At 37.2% G+C, this 13,859-nt stretch overlaps 1 long non-coding RNA gene across 8 annotated transcripts in view; it reads right to left on the minus strand.

The window, feature by feature from the left end:
* The window catches only part of LOC108176367 (uncharacterized), a 176,283-nt gene that overhangs the window by 98,946 nt on the left and 63,478 nt on the right, over positions 1 to 13,859 (minus strand). For 7 of the 8 annotated variants that reach the window (XR_001793000.4, XR_007918263.3, XR_016229433.1 and 4 more), the window contains exon 3: positions 8,724 to 8,895. The exons of the other annotated variant lie outside the window; for it this stretch is intronic. This is a non-coding gene — a long non-coding RNA (uncharacterized LOC108176367). The remainder of the gene's footprint in view (positions 1 to 8,723; positions 8,896 to 13,859) is intronic. 8 annotated transcript variants of the gene reach the window in all.

The raw sequence follows: 13,859 nt of genomic DNA on the forward strand, positions 1-13,859 counted from the left end.
ATTATGCAAAATTATATTATTGATGGAAGGCTATCACAAATAAAGGAAATCAAAATAAAGCAACATTTAACTCTTTTTTAAGAATTCTATTTAAAATTGATTTTCTTCTATAGATAGATTATTATATCAACTTCAAAAGATTTTTAAAAAGATCCCTTTCAAGATAATCACTTGTGCTATATTTGAAGGCTATATTTTAGTGCCTACAAATATTATCATGTTGTGAAATGTGTGAATCTTGAATTAAACTTTATTTGAAATGAACACTCTACCAGATGTTCACTTAAAAACTGTTTTAATTTGTTTTATAGATAACATCATAAATATGTTAGCAATTAGATTTTTTTATTATATAAACATACTGTGTCTGCATCATTTGAGAGAATTAAAGAGCTTAATCATGAGGGGATTAGCAAAATATAACACCGAGATTCCTCCATAATGCTCTTCTTTTTAAATGTCTTTTGCAACTATTTCCTATATAAATATATATGAGATGCCAGCACTGTAGGCAGAGGCTTAACCTCCCATGCCACAGGGCCAGCCCCGAGTGTTATCAACTCTTACAAAAATGTCAACTTGATGAAGCTTATATGGAAAAATGAAGTTCACATTTTATATATTTTTTAAAGAAAATAGAAATGACAGATAAAATACAAGGCATTTGGTTAAACTTGAATTTCAAATAATTAAAAATTTTAATATATCCTATATGATATATTTGAAACATATATATATAAATTATAAGTCAATTATCTAAAATTGAAATTTAGCAGGGTATAATACATATGCAAACACACACACACACACACACACACACACTAAATAGGGCAAGCCCATCAGAAGAAAACCTATTTTTTACTACAGATTTATGAAGAATTTCTATTGTGTTTGTCTAATATGTGTTTATCCTCATAAAAACTTTGCCCAAATGTGCCCATAAAAGAAGAGATAAGTCATACATCTAATTAACAAAAATTCTATACAAACTTTTTGTTTTGAACATTATTTATTGATTTAATTAAGACCCCCATTTAAATCTTAGCTTATTAAACTCTTTTTTTTAAAGATTTTATTGATTTGAAAGGCAGAGTTACGGAGATGGAGAGGCAGAGACAGAGAGAGGTCTTCCATCCACTGGTTCACTCCTCAAATGGCCCCAACAGCCAGATCGGGACTCAGCTGCAGCCAGAAGCCAGAAATTCTGGGTCTCCCAGACGGGTGCAGGGGCCCAAGCACATGGGTCATCATTGGCTGCTTTCTCAGGCACATTGGCAGGGAGCTGGATTGAAGGTAGAGCATCCCAGACTTGAACCTGTGCCCATATTGGATGCTGGCTCAGCGGACGGTGGCTTAACTCACTGCACCACGGTACTGGCCCCTAATTTGACTCTTTAAGAATTTTATTTACGAATAGTAAATAAAATTTACAAAAAAGTAATCCACATTATCTTGTAGAAAGAATAGCTTTCATAATCTTAAGTCTTTTTTCAGGAATAGAAATTATTACTCCAATTCTCTTATTATTGAAGCAACCCTCCTTTAGACAAAAACTGTCAGGTACTACATGGGAGTGCTACTTTTATTTTTGTTAAAGTACTTTTTAGGAATTTAGATTTTGTTTTAACACTGGATTTATTTACCTTTATTATGGTTAAGATTTTGTTGATACAAAAACATTTTATTTGACACATGGAAAATAAAACAGCTCCATTTATATTTTATAAAATAAAAGTATTTTATAAATTGAAAATGCTAATGTTATAAAAATGTCAAATGATTTTTCTGTATTATTCATAGTTCTTTTTTAACTTGCTTTTTTCTCTGTTGCTTACTTTGCAAATAATTTTGATTTTTAGTACTTCTAAGTTATAAAAGTTTCTGGATAAAAAGTTTGGAAGAGAATGATAATGAAAATGATAATAATAAGAACTACAGGGGGCCGGTGCTGTGGTGCAGTGGGTTAAGGCCACAGCCTGCAGTGCCAGCATCCCATGTGGGTGCTGGTTCAAGTTCCAGCTGCTCACTTCTGATCCAGATTTCTGCTATGGCCTGGGAAAGCAACAGCAGGAGATGGCCCAAGTCCATGGGCACCTGCACCTGTGTGGGAGACCTGGAAGAAGCTCCTGGCTCCTGGCTTTGGATCAGCTCAGCTCTGGCCATTGCGGTCATTTGGGGAGTGAACCAGAGGATGGAAGACCCCTCTCTCTCTCGTTCTCTCTCTGGCTCTACTTTGCTCTGTAACTATTTCAAATAAATAAAAATAAATCTTTAAAATAAAATAAGAACTAACATTCACTTGGTTTTCTACTTAATCTTCACAACCCTAGAAGGTACATGTTGTTGCTATCTTTGATTTACAGAGGGAACTTAAACACAGATAATTTAAATAATCGTTTAAATTTTCATGGGTTATAAGTGGCAAAGCAGGATATTAGGCCCAGGTACCCAGACTCCAGGGTCTGCTCTTAATTTTATCTTTTGAATAAGGACAATTTTGAGAGTAAAAGAGCACATTAAAATTAAAATTATTTAATTTTTACAAAAAATTAATATCACTACATAATAGATATAAAATGATGCATTTGACAGCCATTTCAAAAGAAAAAATTTCTTCCTTTTAGATAAAAAACACCATGTAACAAACACCCTACTTATGTTGATCAAAATATATTTTCAAAATAAACACAGTATCACAGAATAATTAATTTTAGCACTTAATCATAGCGCTTCTTAATCTATTTCTTAATTGTATCTCTATCCCAAACTATAACACTGGATACTCCTTTTTTAGATTTATTTATTTATTTGAAAGTCAGAGTTACTGAGAGAAATTTTCCATCCAGTGGATCATACCCTAGATGACCGCAACAGCAGGAGCTAGGTCAGGGCGAAAACAGGAACCAGGAGCTTCTTCCGGGTCTCCCACATGGGTGGCAGTGGGCCCAAGTATTGGAGCCATTTTCCACTGCTTTTCTCAGGCCATTAGCAGGGAGCTAGTATGTGGAGCAGCCAGGATTGGTACCAGCACATATGGATGCCAGTGTCACAGGCAGTGGCTTTATTATCTATATCATAACACTGGCTCCTGGATACTTTTTCTATAAACACATTTTTAACGCGGTCTTACTGTTTTTAATCTTTTACAAAACCAGTACAATTTTCTTCCATGTTTCATTTTATGGTTCATGAGTTTGAAGTATGATAGCATCTCCAGTTGACTTCTCTCTATATAGACCAGAATATTTTAATTTCAAAACAAATATAACTAAAATTCATATGTCTTATTTTCAAAAATTGGCAATAGAGTCAACAATATTTCCAACTATTTCACCTTTTACTAAATACATTTACAAAGAATTATTCTTATTCTATGGATTGGATTAAAACTGAATCATTATTGAAATTAATTCATTTTCTTTTGGAATTAGATAGCACTAATATTATACTGACATCTTTTAACTCTGCCAAATTCTTTTACTCAGGAAGCCAACATGCTAACAGTTTTCATAAGTACATAAGAAAAGTTAAAATTAAAAATTAATTGCATTTATAAGAATAATCCTTTGAAAGAAAAAAGTAAGAAACGTCTGTGTGTATCAACATCACTGCAAACATAATTTTGTAAAGCGTTTTATACCTTTGCAAAATCAACAGTTAAAAATGTTATACTACTACTGTTTGAATGATCTGTGATTACTTTTAAATTTATTGTATATGGGTGAAATAGTCATTTTTCCATTCCATTATTATTTATAGCCATTGTCTATATTCCCACTAAACTAGGGTCTTTTTGCTTTTTACTTGCTACACTTCTTATTTGGCAAAATATTAATCCTTTTTGCAGTAATGTAAATTTAAAATATGTTGTCTCAAAAGCTAAAAGAAAGGGAGAATAAAGGAGGGTGGAAGGGAGGGGGTAAGGAGGTAGCAAAGGAATAGCATTATGTTCTTAGAATTGTAACAAAGCACACTGAATGTTAAAAACTAATTAAAACAAAAAAATTTTAAAGAAAGAACAATTCCGGGGCCAGCACTGTGGCATAGCAGGTAAAGCCACCACTATGGGCACCGGTTCAGATCCTGGCTGCTCCACTTCCGATCCAGCTCTCTGCTATGGCCTGGGAAAGCAGTGGAAGATGGCCCAAGTCCTTGGGCCCCTGCACCCACGTGGGAAACCTGGAGGAAGCTCCTGGCTCCTGGCTTTGGATCAGCGCAGTTCTGGCCGTTGTGGCCATCTGGGGAGTGAACCAGCAAATGGAAGACCTCTCTCTCTGCCTCTGCCTCTCTGTAATTCTGCCTTTCATTCGCTGATATAAATAAAAAGTGATATGTAAATATGGAAATGCACTTTCTGCCATTTCATGTAGTAATTATTTATTTTGTATAGTTTTCTGCAAATGATTACTAGTTTTTGAAGTAGATGCAACGGTTTGCCCAGCAGGTTTGCGTCTCAGGCTTCTTGTGTCCCATGACATCAATCATCAAACTCTCAAGAAATACAAAAGTAGTACTTATTTTTGTATGATAGATTCATGTTCATTTTGTGAACTCATCATGGTTTAAAGAGTATCTTTCAAAAAGACAAAAATTAATATTACAGATTTACACTACAAACCTACTGCAGTATTTCAGACTGTTCCCTATAAACCCTTTGGCAGAACCACACACAAAGTATTCTCTAATTGCCCACATTTCTACTGACCTAGTAACTTGGTGCCTGGGCTGCTTCATACATCTTGAGGCTAGCAGTGGAGGCCACAGCACAGCTGACGCCAGCACAAATGCCCAAGAGCAGCTGAAGTGCACACCTTTCACAGCGCCAGGTCCCTAGCTTTCCCTGTTAGCACACACTGCTTTATAAGCAGGACCTGATGATAAATACTCAAAAGAGAGATGTCAGATTAATTCTGGGAGGAATGGGGCAGGAAGATTGGGCCATTATCAATCTTCTTGAAGATTTCATTATCAGTTGAAGTGAAAATTCCATTCACTTTATACGTATTTCAGAAACTTTATTAGACAAGTCTATGACAGAAGCTAGAAGTGCAATAGGGAAGGATAAATCCATTCTGACTTATTTAAATTAACTACTGCTAATAACTTATTCATTTTTCAAAATGTGAAAGATGCAAAATTAAACAGGATGCTGAATGGGAAAGGCACAGACTAGAACTATTACATGCAAAACAGGATGGGTAATCTTTCTAACTCACAACCAGGATGCCACACCATTTGTGAAGCAATTTATTTTTAAATAATTAATTCTTCTCTCACTCATTGAAGCCAAGAAATACTCTCATTCTTTGAACATTCAGAAATGTGTCTGGAAACTTATTTTAGCCCGTGGGGTAGATTTAGAACATCATTATGCTGGTCTCGTCACTTTTTAGAACAGGTCAGATCATTCCATCTCTGTGGGCAAAGGCACTATTGTGCATTTGCGGTGGTTTAATATCCATTATGTCCATGCTTATAACCATTGTGCTAGGTACTACATTGAAAGATTAAGGTATGGCTCTTCAAACTCTTTTTCTTTTCCTCCATACAGGAGCAGTGAAAAGCTCAGTGGACTGGGACATATGAATTAAGTTCACAAGTCGGGGGACTCTTTCTGATTTAGGATGTTAATCTTTCCTAAGAAGTTTCCTCCCAGAGCCAGCATTGTGGTGCAGCAAACTAAGCAGCCACTTGGGACAGCCACAGCCCATATGGGAGTGTCTGAGATCAAGCCCCACATCTACTTTCCATCCAGCTTCTTGCTAATGCACCAGGGACTCAGCAGATGATGGCTGAAACAGTTAAGTCCCTGCCACCCATGTGGGAGCCCAGATGTAACTCATGGCTACATCTGGCTTTGATCTGGCTCAGCATCTGATCACCAGCATTTGGGATTTGGAGAGTGAAGTAGCCATTTGGAGAGTGAACCAGTGAATGGAAGATTCTCTCTTTCTCTCTCTCTCTCTCTCTCTCTCTCTCTCTCTCTGTCTCTCTTCCTCCCTGTATATGTATGTGTGTTCCTCTCTTTGTGTCATTCTGCCTTTCAAATAAAATAAATAAATTTTTATACAGTTAGTTTTCTCTCAAAAGCTACAAACCCGACCATAATCTGAAAATAGCTCAATCCTCTACACAAAGACCAACCCTCCTGCTTGCAGTTTCCCTTGTTACTGTCTACTCTAATGCCTCTTCTCACTGAGGAGGAGGGAGGTCCAAGTTTGTGATTTAGAAAGTAGTCTAAACCAGCCTCTGGCTTTGCTTCTGGACTATCAAGGATTATTGGTTGGTAATGGCATTCTCCATAGGGCCCAGCCCAGCTTCCTGGAGTGCTCCAGAAGGAACTGAGTTAAAACACCATCTTGTCATTAAGGAAGACTTTATCTTCCCTTTTTCTTCCTTAAAATCTGAGGATGGGTGATAGTTCAACAGCTTAATACAAATTTTCCCCTGTAATTTGACCAAATATTTTTGTTAATCATCAATATTTTCAATAATACAGAGAAAATATCAAATGAGTAGATTTTACACATCATCAAAGATCAATGGCATATATAGGATAGTCCAAATTCTTCAACAGGGCATTCAAGCTCTCTATAATCTGATCATCTCTGCACTGTCCAATTCAGTGGCTATTATCCTTATGTAGTTACTGAGTACTTGGCATGTGGCTAGACCAAATTGAGACATCTTGTGAATATACATACATACTAGATTGTGGTGACAGTAGAAAAAAAAGAATAAAATATATCATAGTGTTCATATGAATCATGTGTTGTCATAGTAATTTTTGGATATACAGATTTAAATTAAATACAAAAATTGTTTCTTTTACTTTTTAAAAAAACCCATCTACTAGAAAATTTAAATATCCACATGGCTAGCATTTTATTTCTATTGAACAGTACTGGTTAGATACTGCTTTTTAACTTAAGGCCCTGTTCTTTTTAATTCCTTGGCTATGGGTTTATGTTTCAGACTTTTGCAAATAGAATATTCTGAGCCCATTACACTGTTGGAACAATCATGCTTTACATAGTTCTTCCTCTTCAGTTCTCTCTTATGGAACAAATACAATTCTGACATTCAAAAAATGAGCAGCTAAAAAGCATAGTTGATAAATCATTTCTCTGCAAAGCCATTTCTGTTTCCCAGGTCACTTATTTATGCTCATCCTAAGCGTTATGCCTACGTTCACTAGCGGACTTGTGACATTATGCTGTGATTACTATTTAAACATGTGTCCATTTACTCACCTACAAATTCTCTGAAGTCAGCAACCATGGCATATATACTTAACCTGGTATATAGTTTTCAATGTATGTTTCATTAGTGGAATCAAAGCTTAGCTTTCTATATCCTGTTATTAATTTGAATTATTATCAACATATACTTTGCCATATTACATCAAAATAAAATAATAATGAGAATTACTTATACTAAAGTAGATAAAATACTTGTTTTTTTTTTAAAAAAAAAAAATTAGAGGTGCTGGCACTGTGGCATAGCAATTAAAGCCACCACCTGCAGTGCCAGCATCCCATATGAGCGCCAGTTCAAGTCCTGGCTGCTCCATTTCCAATCCAGCCCTCTGCTATGGCCTGGAAAAACAGTGTAAGATGGCCCAAGTCCTTGCACCCCTGCACCAAGGTCTCCATGTGGGAGACCCGGAAGAAGCTCCAGGCTCCTGGCTTTGAATGGGTGTAGCTCCAGGCATTGCGGCCAACTGGTGAGTGAACCAGTGATAGAAGACCTATCTCTCTCTGCCTCTCCTTCTCTCTGTGTATAACTATGACTTTCAAATAAATAAATAAATCTTTTAAAAAAATTAGAACAGGTATCAAAAAAGCAGTAATAATAGAATGAATTATAATGTTCATAGCACAGTAGAATGACTAGTTAGTCACCCTGTGTATATCAAAAGGCTAGAGGAGAGGAGTTTTGAATGTTCCAACACAAACAAATGAGAAAGGTTTGAGGTTATATCAATGCTAATTACTTGAATTTGATCATTACACATTGTATAAATATGTTGAATTATCATCCTGTAGTCCATAAGTGGGTATAATTATTATGTATCAATTAAAGCTTAAGAAAAATTAGAAATAGAAACTGACTATGATTGCCAATAATTATATAAGCATCATGAACTATAGTTGCAGTTACATAAAAATAAACTAATTTTACATGAAAACAAACAAAAAATTGTTTTGAAAGTTAATAATTGCCAAAACTTTCTGCATACTTACTTAATATGTATGTGGCATCATACAAAATACTATCTATAGGATGCTTCATCCAGGTTTCACTTTCTACTGTTTCCATGACAGTTTTAGATGTGAGGACACCAAAGCTAAAAAGGTTAAATGACCTACCTAAAGCACCCTTATAATGAAGTAAGTCAGAGATGTAACACTGGTAGTCTGACTCCAGAGCACTTGAATTTTTAAACTTTTGGGGATGAATTATAATATGTGTATCCCAGTAGGCTTAATGACCAATAAAAATGGAATATTGTGTCACATCTAGGTAAATGGATTTTCTTTTTATAATTCAAGCTGGATTCTCTGTTTATAGGCAGGTATCACAAACATCACTGGGTCAATTCTCCGTAAAAAGAATGAAAGACATAGAGAAAAATCTCAAAATACATTTTCTATCAGAATATTGTGTCAGAATGTTAATAGGTAGACTGGCAGCAATAAAACAGGGAACATGGACATTACCTTGAAAACAGCAGAGAAAGCTTTCAAGGTGACTATCGTCTTTGTCTTGAACCAAAACTTTAAAACCAGGGCTCAGAATTTTTCTATTCTCCACTCCATAGTGCTATTTCTGGTCTGTATCATGGAATACTTTTGTCAGTGAACTCTCTTTGTCTTCCCTTTCTGAAGTCATCTGAAAGACATTGGCAACAATATTTCTAAAAATTGTTTCCCTTGAGGCAGTATTCAGATAAGGGCAGGCACTTACCTTAGGTCATCAGACAAGCAGTAGGCTTGAACCGCATCTGTTAAATCCTCAGAGATACAGTGCTATCTGTAAAGTTCAAAGCAAAGATCAGGGTCTACCTGCCCTTCAGGTTTCTAAAATCAGCCACTGAGGGAGGAGGAGTAAAAAGGATGTGGAGAGAGAGATGCCACATCTGCAGGTCCATCCCAAAAATGCCTGCATAGCCCCCAGATGAAGTCCAAGCCAGGAACTAGGAATCCAATCCAGGTAGCAGGATCCAATATAGTAGCAGGAACCCGTTTTCTTAAGCCATCACCACTGCCCCCATGGTTGTATTAGCAGGAATCCAGAATCAGAGCCAAAGCTTGGAATCTACCCTGGTACTCTGATATGGGATATGGGCATCTTAACCACTAAGCTAAATGCCCATAGTCAAGTTTAGCACTCATTGCTTGAGTTGTTTCTGATGCTGTCAGTAGATTAGGTAGAAGCCTCTAAATACTAAAATCTAGCGCTTAAAAATTTAAATATCAATTTTGATTCTCTTAATATTCCTCAAATAAGACATGAGACACTGGCACAGAACTTTTTTCTAAATAACTATAGATGTAGAAGAAAATTAGTTTTTATCTACCCACTTATTCCCAAAGAATTGGCCAATGGTGACTCTCTGCTCTCATGCCTGGATCAACAATTATCAGGAATGTAACACCCAGAGAGGTGTGCTCAACACTTTTTTTGAACACTGACTTGAATAGTCAAATGAAGCATTCATTTCCGCTCACAGATTCAAAGGGAATCCATGGGAGATTCCACATGAAATTAATTGAAAATACCAATGTCAGTAATGATGATCATTTTGGAACTGAGGATAAAGCCATAAAAGATCTGTGTTGGTAGATTAATTATAAAGGGGTAATATGATTCAGATTTCTTTCAGTAGAGATAGGATTTCCTTAAACAAAGTGAAAAGTGTGTAACTTTATCATTAAATATCATAAAAGACAGTGCTATATGGAGAAGGAAATAGAATATCTTAAAGACAAAGAAATAAAATTGCAAAATTTATCAAACTAAAATATTTTTCTATTAGAAAAATCAAAATGAAAATTTATTTTAGTTTCATGCTAGTTCAAGCCTGTGTTTCAGGAAATGAGAGGAAGTACTTTTTATAATTTGGCAAAGAGGTAATATAGCAATATGGCTTAAAGAATTCTACTGAATATACTAAAGAGCATAATTAGAAGACTAATTTGACAAGGTTAAAGTATGGCTCTGCCTTTTAAAATGTATGGATCCAACTTTAATCTTCCCTCTTCCTATATCCTTTTTACGTGCAACTTGTCCAATTCTCTCATTCTTAGACAAACATAGATTTAGAATCTGTAAGCATCTACTAAAAAAACTTGCTTGTTAACATTTTCATAACATATTAAAATGTTTTGGTTTTCTTTATATTTTACAGTCTAAATATGATTAGATGTCTAAATGAGTACCTAGATACATAGAATCCATTCAATTATTCTTTTCATATTTTCATTTTGATTTCTTCCCCAAAGCCCTAACTGGGCAAGAAGAAGGAGGAACCCTGACAATTCAGTGGGCCTCACTGTGCCTTTCAGGACAGGGCTCTGTTTAACCACTGAGTTTCTATTTATGGGAATTCAGATCTATGTCTAAGAAGTGTAATCCCTCTTTTCCGTTACTTTAAAGTCATACTGCCTAAGATAGACATAGTTTTGTTTAAAACGCTCTCAAAGAAAAGTTGTGAAGTGGGAGTGAAAAACCCGATTTGCATTTTTAAAACTTTTATCCACACTCATATCCTAGCCAACCAAGTTCTCTGCCATTTTCACTGCAACAATTTACTCTCCATATTCATTGTCATACTACAGCATCATCCAAGTTCATAGCAGAAGACTCTGTGTAACACATTTTGTTCAACATTTTTCAATAGCTCTTATTTCCTATCTATAGCTCCAACACTCAGTATTAAACGGGCAGAACCTGCCACAGCTTTCTCAATATCTCTTCCCCTCTGTGATTTGTAAGAATGTATTTCAGATAAATTTAATGAATTTTCAAATATCTATCATGTTAATCATCCTAAAATCATCTTACTCTGTCATAAGGTTCTTCTGTTCCCCCCCAGGAATTAACCCAAGGGGCCACACCAAAGGTAAATGACCCTGTTGTTACACTGAAAGACCCTCCAGAGGCAGGTGCTAAGTGCAGTGCTTAACATGTCACTTGGGGGTTCAGCCTGCTTTGTGGCCCAGGGAGTTCATCAGCCTCCTGCAGCACCATCATCCCATATGGGCACCAGTTGGAGTTCAGCTGCTCCACTTCCCATCCAGCCTACTGCTAATGCACCTTAGAAAGCAGCAGAAGACGGCCAAAGTGCTTGAGTCTCTGCCATCCTCATGGGAAACCCAGATGGGAGTTCCAGAATCTTGGCTTCGATCTGGCCCAGCCGTGGTCATAGAGGTCATTTGGGTAATGAACCAGCAAATGGAAGATCTCTCTCCTCTCTCCATCTCTTCTCTCTCTGTAACTATATTTCAACTAAACCCATAAGTCTTTTAAAAGAAAAAAAATATGTCCCTTGGGACACCTGCTTCCCATAACAGTTACAGAGTTTGAGTCTGTGTTTCACTTCCAATTCCAGATGCCTTCTATTGTGCACCCTAGGAAGCAGCAGGTGATGGCTCAAGTACTTGGGTCTGCGCCACTCACATGGCTGACCCATAGTGAATTCTGGGCTCCTGGCTTCAGCTGGTCCATCCCCACTATTGTGGACATTTGCAGAGTGAACCAGAGAATAAGAGATTCTTTTTTTTTTTCTTTTTTCTTCTCTTTTCTTTTTTTTTTTTTCTACAGGCAGAGTGGACAGTGAGAGAGACAGAGAGAAAGGTCTTCCTTTGCCGTTGGTTCACCCTCCAATGGCCGCCGCGGCCAGTGCATTGCGGCTGGCGCACCGCGCTGATCCGATGGCAGGAGCCAGGTGCTTCTCCTGGTCTCCCATGGGGTGCAGGGCCCAAGCACTTGGGCCATCCTCCACTGCACTCCCTGGCCACAGCAGAGAGCTGGCCTGGAAGAGGGGCAACCAGGACAGAATCCGGCGCCCCAACCAGGACTAGAACACGGTGTGCCAGCGCCGCAAGGCAGAAGATTAGCCTAGTGAGCCACGGCAACGGCTAAGAGATTCTCTCTCTCTCTCTCTCTCTCCCTCTCTCTCTCTCTCTCTCTCTCTCTCTGCCTTTCACATAAGAAGGAAGGAAGGAAGGAAGGAAGGAAGGAAGGAAGGAAGGAAGGAAGGAAGGAGAGAGGGAGGGAGGGAGGGAGGGAAGGAGGGAGGGAGGGAAAGAAAGGGAGGGAGAGAAAGAAAAAGAAAGACTGTTACCAGTGAATGGCAGGGTTCTTGTCTTTGCACAAGAAAGAATTCAGGCATGAGACAGAGGGAGTGGAAAGTAAAATAGCAAGGTTTATTAGGGAAGGGACATCCATAAGAACGGATGGGCACCTCTCCAGACAGAACCTGAGAGAGAATGCCCAGTTGCTCGGACTGGGGGAGAGCGGGGTTACACGGTTGAGTGGAGAGAATACACCTGGGCAGGCCAGGTGGGCAGCTCAGCAGAGAGGCAGAAGACTGAGCGAGCCCCGTCCAGTTGAGGTGGGGGGTGGGGGGTGGTTAAGGATATGGGTCTTTGTCTTCTCACATCTCCTCCTGAATAAATGGGTGTAAATAAATGGGTGTAAATACTAGAAATTCCCATCTCAGTTTTCCCCCTGAAAGTATCAGACAGATGGAAGCCTAGCTGGCGCTGCCCTGGGTTTAGAGGAAAGGTGAGCAAGACCCCCTGGAGGATCGGGATGGGAGCAGGATATTTGAAATGCAGATGCTGGGCTGCATCTTGAAGATTATCAGGCAGAAGGGGCGGGGACCCCTACCTGGCAGGTTATTGGGTAGAAGGAGCAGGGCAGGATGCAGATACTGGGCTGCCCCTATCGGGATGACTTTGAGATGCATATGCTGGACCTAAATGTCTCCTTAGGCCTTTGTCACACACACACAAGCTCCTATCTGACTTCCTACCTAACAAGAGCAGGAAAATAGTCCCTTAATTAACTCAGAAATAATAAATGTATTTTTTCTTTTGCCATATTAGTCATTTGTGTGATATATAATTGGATTTTTATAATTACAGTCAAGTAATATTTTTATTTGACTAAAAACAATTTGACCAAATTGACTTTATGGTTAGATCATGAGGTTGAATATTTATGAAAATAGTACATATTAAATTGTATTTATATCATAAATAAATACATTAAAGAAGCTTGTCCACTGTAAATAATCTTTAGCCAAGAGCAAACAGATTGTATAAAATGTCACAATGTTTCTCAAGGGATACAATAAAATATATATTAAAATTATTTTACTAAAAAACATTCAGACATACAGAAAAGTACAATAAACAATATAAAAAGTCCATAGATCCATCACCTAGATATGTAATTATTTAGATTTTGGTATTTTTGTCCCAACTTTATTTTTTTAAACCTGTTTTTCCTTCTCTTTCTACTTTGCCTAAATATTTTAAAGCAACTATCAGATGCCACGTTATTTCATTCCTATGTGTCTCAGTATGTTTCCCTAAACTTTGAAGAATTTCCAAATAATTGATAGAAAATGCATATTATATTTTACTTCCATTTTTCCATGACTTTTTAAACATTTTCTCATATAATTGCAGTGCTATTATCACAACCAACAAAAATCTTAAGTAATTTCTTGATATTCTTTCATTTCTAATCTGTTAAGATTTCCTCTTTTTTTAAAATGTCTTTTTTAAGTTAATTTGTTGAAAATGACATTCCAACTAAATATTGTATAATGTGTCCCTTGA

Source organism: Oryctolagus cuniculus, chromosome 2 (genome assembly GCF_051225735.1).
Source record: "Oryctolagus cuniculus isolate XC-2025 breed Fujian yellow rabbit chromosome 2, ASM5122573v1, whole genome shotgun sequence".
In the NCBI taxonomy this organism is placed as follows: domain Eukaryota; kingdom Metazoa; phylum Chordata; class Mammalia; order Lagomorpha; family Leporidae; genus Oryctolagus; species Oryctolagus cuniculus.